Genomic DNA, 10,668 nt, shown 5'->3' on the forward strand with positions numbered 1-10,668 from the left:
AATATCACGAGTTGTATTCTTGAATAAACATGACATCGCCTTATCCATTGATGTTTTTTTTTTTTTTGGTTGATATGGAGCTCCTTAAGACTGTACAGGAAGCCAATGAAACCTGCATAATGTTACTGTGTCCGTTATGCAGTCATCAGACCGTAGTTTGGGCAGGATTATAGCTTCTTCGCTTTCATCTCAGCCATCCCAAAAGGGAGGATTTTTTTTTAAGTGATTCTAGACAGGTTTTTCTCCACACACCTCTGTTCTGCAAGTTTATAAATACAGAAACCATACACACTAATGCTGATCGCATGTTTTCCAGGAGAGGGCTGAAACAGCTAATAGGATTGCAAAAAAACCAATACATCATGACAGTTTTTTGTTTAACTGATCTCGCAAGCATCGTCCCGTCCCGACACATTTGATCTGATTAATGCAATGAATCACTTTAACAAGCTATTCACCCGAATTCAAATTCCGTGCATCACTTCGGCGAGGCATTCTGGCGCCTGAACCCCTGCTGCGTTAATCTCCCAACATGAAAGTTTAATTCCTCCTCCGAGCTTTTAAACTCTGGGTTTTTGTGAGATAGATTTTTCTCTCAAATTCCAGAGACACGCAGGCCGGGCATACTGGGGAATTTTAATTGGCCAAAGGTGAGAACATGAATGATAGTTTGAACCAGTGAGTTAGCTCTGTAATGAGCTGATGATCTGTGAAGGGTGTTCCCTCTGGTCATGATGGGATGGGCTCCGGACACCAATAAAATGAATAAGCAGGGACAGAAGTTAAGCCACCTTGGTGATTATTATTCCAGCAGGTGGCAGCACACACAAACCAATGAGCTTTGTGTGCTGTTTCTTCTTGTTGGTGTGGTTGAATATACCACATATTTGGTTTTTAGTGAAATAGTGAAGGCCTAAAAAAGGGAATCTATATTGACAGCACGGCAGATTGGAGCCATTGTTGTATTTGTAATGCATTTTCAGGGAAAGTGGGATGCACTGAAGGTCCAGAAGAGAAGATACTCATGCACTCATGCGCGCACGGACACTGGTATTTTAATTTCGGATTGAATAGGTTCCATTCAAGCTCTTCCTTTAAAATGTCAGTTTTAGAGGTTTCAGTTAAAATATTTAGAAAAAAAGGCCGATATTCTTCAATCTGTTCTGGGCCACAGTTTATGCAGTAGAGGCTCTTTCAGTTCAAGAGCACGCGAATGAATCACTGAGCTTAGAATTCCTTTCCTTTCTAAGTGTCTCCTGTTCCACATGTTGGAAATGTTCAAGCTGAAACGGGCCAGACATGGAGCATCAAGATGGGCCAGATGTTCAGGTCCACATTTTGAGCTTTGTTGTGTTTTTGAAAGGTCCAGCCCAAGATCTTCAGAAAAAAATTCCCAATCAGCTCTATATTTGTCTGCCTGAATCTTTCTCTCAAACCCGACTCGTCTCACACACCCTGTTGCAGTTAAAGGACCCCGCAGCATGCTGCCGCCATCACCATATTAGAATAGAAATTGGCTATAGAAAGGAAACTGTTAGAGGAGACTTGTTGAGATCTTGCTTTCACAGGTCTTTTTCTGTTATATGTTTTGTTCAATACAACAGAGGAAGACATCGTAATGACACTTTTTTCTTCTTCTGTTAGTTTACACCTCTATTCGAGCAGATCATTGTAGGGGGCGTGGAGTAGCCCATTCGATTCCACTCCACCGCCCCTCTCTTCTTCAGGGTCTGCCTCAATTGAGATCTGTTGTAGGGCAGACCGGGGCTTGTTGTCACACTTTTTACTCCTTTATATATTTTTTGGAATCAATACATCATTTATAAAACAAATGTGTACCAGGTGAAAGACAAAAGTCTCAGGTATGTATTTTGTATTCATATCATGTTCATATCTTGTGTCAGTGTTATAAGAGTTATATAGAGATTGTTAACATGTGACAAGTTGCCCAGCCAACAGCAAAGTTAATAAAACAAGGACAAAATTATTCTTGTTGTTATCTTTTTACTTGAATGTGAATAAACCTTGACATAAACCATTATGCAACATTAAGCTAGTCCCAAACTAATCCTGGAAGATCTATTCAAAAAACTAAAACAAAACCTGACCTCAGTAACTCATGGAACTTCCAGTCATAAAATCTCAAACAAAACCTGACCTCACTAGTCAGACTCCTCATCTAGGTCGCAGTTCTGACATACGTACACTGATTTGCCGGGGGTGCATTCTTCGTGGGCCCATCCTTTGCATATTATGCACTGCACCCAGGTTTCTCCTGGGCAGCTGTTTCCAAATGGCTCTACACAGACCAGACACAGGTTCTCATCTTCTTCCCATGAGGAGTCATCTGGAGTTTTTCTTTTTTTTACGTGCCCTCTGCTTCTTCCCTGTGCTTTGCTTCTTTGGTATTTTGGATTTGGTTGCCTTGCCATTATTTTTGAATAGTCTTTTTTTCCCCTGCCTTTCAGCTTCAAGTGCTTCCTTCACAGGTGTGTCGTGAGAATAACAGTTTTTCTCTTTTTTCTCTGCTGGTTAACTTGTTTTCTTGGACCAGCTTTTGGGTAAGGCCTTATATTCTCTGGAGTTAATGTGTTGGTGGAGGTGGCTCACTTGCTTGGGCCTGGAGTTGCTGGGTCAGTGCTGGGTCCTGAAATGGTTGGGTTGGTGCTGGATGGGTTAGTGCTGGGGCCTGGAAAAGATGGCTCAGTCTCGGAGCCTGGAATGGCTGGGTCAGTGCTTGGGCTTGGTAGAGGGCGATCTGAGACATAGGAAGGAGCAAATTCTATCTCCAAGAACACATCTCTGTTGTAAGGCTGAATCCCTGTCACCCGAAAGCCAACCTGGATATTAAGAGGGGTTGCAGCCAGAGGATAAGCAGTGGCTATAATCCCAGGGATGTCATAGATGCTGAGTGTTTTACCTGGGTTGTTCCTCATCCAGGAATCTGAAACAGAGTTCACGTGCTTTTTAAGCGGCCCATAAACACGTCTGTCCAAAGGCTGCAGCCTGTGCGAGCAGTGGGGTGGGAAGGACAACATGATTATGCCATTTTTTTTTGCAAAATTCAGCCCATCAATGGAGAGGTGTGAGCAGTGGTTGTCGAGGAGGAGCAACCAGGACTTCTCCTTTGAATACTTGGCATGCTCCACAAAATGATGGAGGAAATTGACAAAGTGTTGCTCTTTCATCCACCCTGTCGGATTTGCTTCACCTTTGCTGTCAGGTGGCCCATTGTTGATGAAGTGATCACGAAAGTGCACCCGAGGACATATAAAGTAGGCGGGGGTACTGTGGCTGAGACTGTGCAGACAAGGGTCACCAGGGTAGCCCTTTCCCCAGATGTCAGTGACCCCACCTACTTGAACCCACGCCTGGCTACCAATCGGTCTGGTTTCTGTACCGTTGTCACGCCAGTTTCATCCATGTTCCAGATATCTCCTGGTCCGAGGGAATCTCTGGTTAGCACTTTCCCAAGATTGTCAAAAAAAGACTTAAAATTCTACTTGTTGAAGGCACTTGCTCTGGCAAGGCTAGTTGCTTATGGTTTTCTGAGTGAGAGTGAAGGGTGCCGTTTTAGGAAGCCTGAAAACCATTCAGCGCGGCCTTTTCTTTGTCAGACCAAGCTTGAGGAAATTTCAGGCCATGTGCCACAGCAAATTCATATGCCAGCTGTCTTACCTCAGATGGGGACAAACCAAAATAGATCTCTTAATATATTTCTCAAGCTGTAGCTCTATCTCTCTACTAAAAACCTGCCATGGTGATTTGTACACAATCACTGTAGTTGGGACAGCTCTCTGACTCTGTATTTCAGCTGGGGTGAACGTCTTGCAGTACCGAGCCAAGGTACGGTAGTTGACATTAAAATCCTTTGCTGTACTCCTGATTGACTTTTTAGTTAGGGTCACCTGTCTGACTGCCCTCAGCATCACGTCAGGCGCTGCACTGCCATGTTCTGTTTTTCTTTTGTAATTCTTGACCATGTCTTCTCACTTTCTCCTCACCTTTAAATCACTCTTTTTTTTCTGTAAATAAATAAAGTAAAAATGTCATTATGACAACTGCTGATAAGCAGACTGTTTTTGTTTATTCATCATTTTTGAGAGTTGTTAGTCTGGGGTAACTTGTCACATGTGACAACTAACCCCCAGATGACTGAGACAAGTTGCCCCAAACTACCATGTTTGCTGATGCAAGCTCTAGCTCAAAGTTAGCTTTACACAGAGCAATGACTGAGGTATGACAGGATACCTTAATCTCTTCTCTAACAAGTCCACATGTATCACTGCTACTGAAAAAAGCTTAATTTTAAAAATATAAAGTTAATATTTTTTTACTTCGGGTTGTGGAAAATGGTTAATTGGTGCTCCTCTCAACTTACAATGTGTTGGTGTCTTCTCACACAGGACATGAGACCTGACAATGTCGAGGCAGAAAACTAGTATTCCACTTTTTAGCTCCCCCCTTTGGTGAAGAAGATAATTGCAGTGTGACAGGCGACGGAGACCGCAAGGGTGTGATTGGTTGTGATTGGTCGGCTAACAACAACATTTCCGGAATCACTTTTCCGGTTTAGCGCCTTCCTCTCAGAACAACAACAACATTTTTGAAAGAGTTTACTGTGTGTCGGTCAACATTCGACACATTTCAAAATCAATAAGCTCCAACTCCAACAACAGTCTTTCTCTGTTCACGGATAGTGACGGAGAAGCATACTGAGGCCTTCAGTATGCTTCTCCGTCGCTATCCGTCAATCCGTCTCCGTAGTCCGTCCTTTCTAAGTTCTCCGTCGGGCTGTCGGATACGCAAGGCAATTCACCTCCCGATCAGTAGGCGTCGCTACGTTAAACGACCCAATCTCGCAACGTCTATCGTGAAAGTCGTTGATTGATGTTTACCTTCCGGCTCCGAGGCCCGTGTGACATCAAGCCCAGAGCCGTTTCTCAATACCCAAGTACACAAGTCCGTACTCGTGTGCTTACAAGTATGGACTTGTCAGAAGTACGGACTTCTGAGCACACAAGCACACAAGTACGCTCATTGTGCATTTGGAACAGAAGCTCGTGCCGCACTGCTTTCTGGGATAGCAAGCTGTCTGAAGTCTACACAAGTCACCACAGAAGCAAACTCAATAAAATGGGCGGAGCAAGCACACATCCGGGAATGTGGAGCGTACTTGTCTGGATGCGTACTTTGAATTGGAACAGTACTTGGTCCTTCAGTGATGACGTTTCAGAAGTACACGAGTACGCAAGTACAGACAAGTACACATATTGAGAAACGGCTCCGGTCTCCTACTTATTAGCCACTGGAGCATATCATTATGGTATGACAGAGCATAGAGTTAAACGCCTGAGAGCTCGGACCACACAACAAACTGATAGAAACATTCTTGGCTAGCAGTTTTTTCCTCAAATACTTCCGATTCCCAGCCTGCAGTTTCACCATGGACCTCTGGTAGGCTACCACTCCCTGTTTTAGGCGCAGCCTCATGCAAGGACGTGTGCTGAAGTTCCTAAAGCACGCACTGTAGACATAATGGCTGCTGGCTCTCAATACCACCATATAGAACTCAAATTTCCCCTGTTATATCAACTACTTTAACTCTAAACTTCCTGGTGCCTGCGTCCCTCTGTGTTTTGTTTAAGTAATTACCAGCTAATATTATGACCTGTCGGGCAATATTCAACCAACTACTGTTTTTGTAAGGGCTGCTGCTGGTGCTGTATTGATGTTGCATTCATTTACCATTGGGAAATCAGACTTCCTAACCCCGACTGGTTAAAAAGTAATCAAATACACCAATTAAAAGTTTTATCTTCTTGTCTGGATGTAGAACATTAGACAAAGTATTAGTGAAGCATTATCAACTCATTTATTTTTTTCAGCTCAGTGAACTAAAATAGCTAATGGTGAGATTCAATATTAACATTAAAGTGAAAAGCAAGAGTAAATGACTTTTAATTCCCCATTTCTGAGGTACAGTGAACACACCATCATCTGAATTTGAAGTTAGACATGAGAATATATATGGCCTTGATGACCTTGTGAAGTGACCTAAGTTACCCCTGCAAATCTGAACGATTCACTAAGAGTCACATTTTCAGATATCTGGAACATTAAGCCAGGACTGTGTGAGCTTTTGGGTTGGTATTATTCAAACATATGCTCTTAAGCACAGAAAAAGTAATGTTTCTGTAAAAGTGTCCCCTTTAAGGTAACACTCAGAACGTGGTTTCTTCCCCACAAGCCCCGTTGAGGATTGGGGTCAAATAGTTTAATCTTTCTGTCATCAGATCAAAGGATTTTACTTTTCATAGTTGAAGAGTTACCTAGGTGCATTTTTGCAAACTACCAGGAGGCTTTTATGTGTTTTTCAGTAATAATTCCTTTGGTCTGTTTGTCTACATTAAGCTTGTTTGGTAGAGTGCTGCATCAATAGCTGCTCCGCTGTAAGCTTCTCGCATCTCTAAAAAAAGAACTCTGGATCTCTCTAAAAGTGACCATTGTAGTTTGCCATGTCTGACCCTATCCTTCCCCTCCACACAGTCCTGTCTCGCAGGTCTGCGAACAGCTCACTTGTCCTCACAACTTGTTTTTCCACTCTGACAAATACCTTCAGTTGTGTGACCTCATAATCTACAGGAGTCCATGAGTGAAAAGGCAAGCTCCTGGCTTGCCTTTTCACACATGGACTCCTGTTACGCTGGAGCGTCATTCTAAAGATCACTGATAGAAGGTGGAAGCATCACAGCTTAATAGAGCGTCACGACAAAGGCAGCACTCAGTCTTATGTAAATGGAATATCGCAGCTGTGTACAGATAAATAAAAGCAATTTCTTTTTTTATTGTCGTCGTTGGAGTGATAGATTAGGAAAGAAATAACTTAATCTATTTTACGATGAGACGGAAAAAAAAAGCAAACTTTCCAACAGCATTACACAGTGTGTAGTGTGTTCCTGTGAATCAAAATTTTAGATGAGATCCTCTCACATTCAATATTTCCATCTGATAACTGCTGCAGGCAAAACAATCACAGGGGCCAAGAAGTAAATAACTCAATCATACAGCTTTGGTGAAGAGCTGAAAAAGCTGATACACGATACGGATATCTAAATCAGAGCCGAGTATTGATTTGAACAAATGTAAAGCTGTGTTAGGAGATGAGTAAAGGGAACCGAATCTCAAGGTTCTCTGAAGCGTAAGGTGAGAAGTTTTTTGCTGCGTTGTTTGTCTTAGCCCGCAGGATTTCTTTTATAGCATTCCAGAGAAAAAGCAAAATAAAACGAATAAATTGATATAAAGCCTGTAAGTCAGCAAAACCAAAACCAACTGTAAGTCCTGGAGGAAGGAGAATTAACGGTAGAGCATGTGAAGGTGGCCCACATGACCCACATGATTGAAGACTGAGTGGGAGGAGAATCTTGAAATTTTGACAATACAGATGAAAAGAAAGCACAATATCCTGTGCAGATTCAACACATTCAACGCATCAGCATGGATCGTATTGAACAAATGTCACATGTGATGTCAACACCACACCTGATTTGAAAGTTTATACCTTTACTTTTGTTCAAGAGACACAAGGAAAAAGCACTTTGTGCCAAACTCAGCCAGAGAATCATCAGCAAGTTCCAACAAAAAGATATTTTCAATTTAATACTGCAAAGAGATTTTGATTTGCAATGTCTACAGAGCCATAACATTGTGAAAGATTCAGTGAGTCCGGGCCAGAAACCATTGTTGGATACATGCGACCTTTGAGACAGAGGACTCGGGAGGAAGCTTGGAAAATCCTTTTCTTAACTCAGCCCGCTCCTACATCCACGAATATGACCCGAAATTGTATTCAAGGTGGAAGCCATATATCACCTCTGCACAGAAAGTTCTGTGGTCACAAGCTCATCTCAGAAGGACAGAAAGACAGGGTGAATGTGTTCTGTGGTCAGATGAGTACAAGCTGTTATCAGTTAAAGCTGCAAAATTATTTGTGATGGTATGGAGGTGCAGTAGTCTATGAATGACTTGCATATGTGTGAAAGTAACATTAATGCAGTGGCATGTAATAGAATTGGAAGAAACATGCTCCCATGGAGGTCTGTGGTGCACAGTGTGTGTGTGTGTGTGTGTGTGTGTGTGTGTGTGTGTTTGACTGGCCTGTCTGCAGTCTGAATCTGTCTTCCGCTGAAAATGCATGGGCTCTGATGAAGAGGAGAATTAGCTGCTGAGCAGCTGAAATCTTTGAATCAGTTAGAAAAGACAAAGATTTTTCAGTAAATTGCAAGAATTAGTTCCCTCAATTAAAAAGTGTAATCAAAAAGAAGGCTGGGGTAACACAATGCCAAACCTATACCCAACTTTTTTGTGTGTGTGCGTGTGTTGCTGCTATCGAATTCTAAATTTGTTTCTATTCACATTTTCCCATTTGCATTTACATTGTTTCCATTCACTGTAGTTGGTCAGTGAAGTCACAAATATAATTTATTTGTCAGTGTGTCTGTTCAGTAAAGGTTCAAACTGATTTTGCTTTTCGTTGCCTTTTGGAACATTTTGAACTTTTCTGGAAATTAATTCTGTTGATCAATTAAACCAGTCGCCTCCTTTTGGAGTTTGGAGTTGGTGTTTGGTGTAGGCAGGTGACCAAACACTGACTCCGGCTTTTTCTGCCGCCATCAGCTGGTTACTTCATGATCTATGTAGGACAATAAGAGGCACAGCAGATGAGAACGAATCCCCATGAACATTTCACCAAAGGCATAACATCCCCCTCAACTTATTATTCCACTCACTTCATTGAACAATTAACCAATCTGACACAAAGCACTAATGAACGTACTTAACTCCCCCTCTCTCTGTTTGTGTGTCTGTAATTGGTTATCATGTTCTCAGATTTTTTTCTCTCTCTAACGATCAGCTGTGTAAATAGAATCTGTCACCTTCCAACACACACACTCTCTTGCACACACACGCAGACTCATCCACATCCACAGACTTGTCGCCTGAGTCTTCAGCTGCCGAGAAAACATTACTGCAGATATGATCACCGTGCTCCTGGCGGTCAACCAGCGCAGCTCCCTGGAAACAGCTCCGAGGAGATAAGCAAAATGAAGGTCCGTACACTATCTGCCTTCACCATTTGGAAATATTCTGCTGCTATGTGTAACTGGGGGGGGGGGGGGAGCATCTGGACAGCTAAACGGGGAATCAATTTTCGAGGATACACACCATCTCTTTTAGGCCAGGTTGAACTGTTTCTCGTGTGCTTCCTGTCACAGGCAGAACTCTCTCTTCTTCTGCTCATTGCATCCACAAAGAGGACCGCGGAGGGATTTTGATGCTCTCTGATAGGATGGCTAACTACAAAATAACAGTGAGCAAACACATCGTTCACTGGAAAAGCTGAAAAGACATGCTTCAAGAGAAGCTCATTTCAGGAGCACAAAGCCCATTTTAATTGTGCCGCAAAATCATTTCTTAATTTCGCAGCCAATCCCTGAACACAGGAGCAAAATACTTTCGAATGTAAATGTGGATGAGAGAGCAAGCACTGGGCCGCATGTCTTTGAATGATTTACAGCTGGTATTAGGCAAATGCTCTATGCTTATGGAACGATAAGGGATTATGTTGCCTCAAGTAAAACCATGTAATCAAAAACAAGACAAGAGGCAATTGCAATGAAGATTTCTGACTAATAAAGTAGTCTCCCTCTAACAGGAGCAGGGAGCAGCAGTTTGCCAGCAATCAAGACACAAGAGCTGCGCATGCGCCGCAGACACACATGTGGGACTATCGTTCCACTGTCCAACATCAACCAGCAGGCGACTCTAATTAACCACTTCTTCTATCCATTCCCCTGCCTCTAAAGTGTAAATACCTCTCGTGTAATTGACCCATTCACTAATTACCCCTTCTAATCCCACACCGACACCACCACTTCACCAAAACCAACCCCTTCTCCACGTCTCCCTCTGTTACACTATGGATTCCCTGTCAGATAGCAATAGGCAGATCGAACTCCAATTAAGATTGATAATGAAGATTTAATTTTCCACTTTAAGAGAACAAGTGAGCATTGAGCGAGAAATAAAAAAGAAGGAGGAAGACTTTCGAGGAAGACAAATGAGAGTGTAAAAAGTGCGGGGGCAGTTTGCACATTTAACTACGAGGAAACAAGTTCTCAAGTCTCAAAAGTTACACTCAACCTGTGTTTAGAGATGCCTTTAAAGCCCCGTCCATCCAAGAAATTCAAAAATGCAACACCGCAAGCACAGCACACACTAGGAAACACACGCTCCCATTGTGCCAGGTAGCCAGAGGGGTCGAGTGTGTCAGTCAAGTTCAAACAGAATGAGAAATTTCTATGTACTCGAATTGTCATGCACACACACACACACACACAAACCTCAAGCCATGTGTCATGTGATGCAATCCTGCAGCACACAGATTGTATGTAGCTCTACGGCACAGTGTAAAGTCAGGCATTCCCAGGTGTGCAACTTTAACAGAGCCCATTTTATCTCCAGCGCCGCCATTATACTCTAATCAATTATGCATGCTGTAATTATTGACGGTGCCATGACAGCACATCTCACCTAGCTTACTGCATTGCAGTGTTGATGCTTGAGGGAGGCTGATAAAACGCACATACAGGAGCTGAACATTGATAA

Source organism: Odontesthes bonariensis, chromosome 14 (genome assembly GCF_027942865.1).
Source record: "Odontesthes bonariensis isolate fOdoBon6 chromosome 14, fOdoBon6.hap1, whole genome shotgun sequence".
NCBI classification, from domain to species: domain Eukaryota; kingdom Metazoa; phylum Chordata; class Actinopteri; order Atheriniformes; family Atherinopsidae; genus Odontesthes; species Odontesthes bonariensis.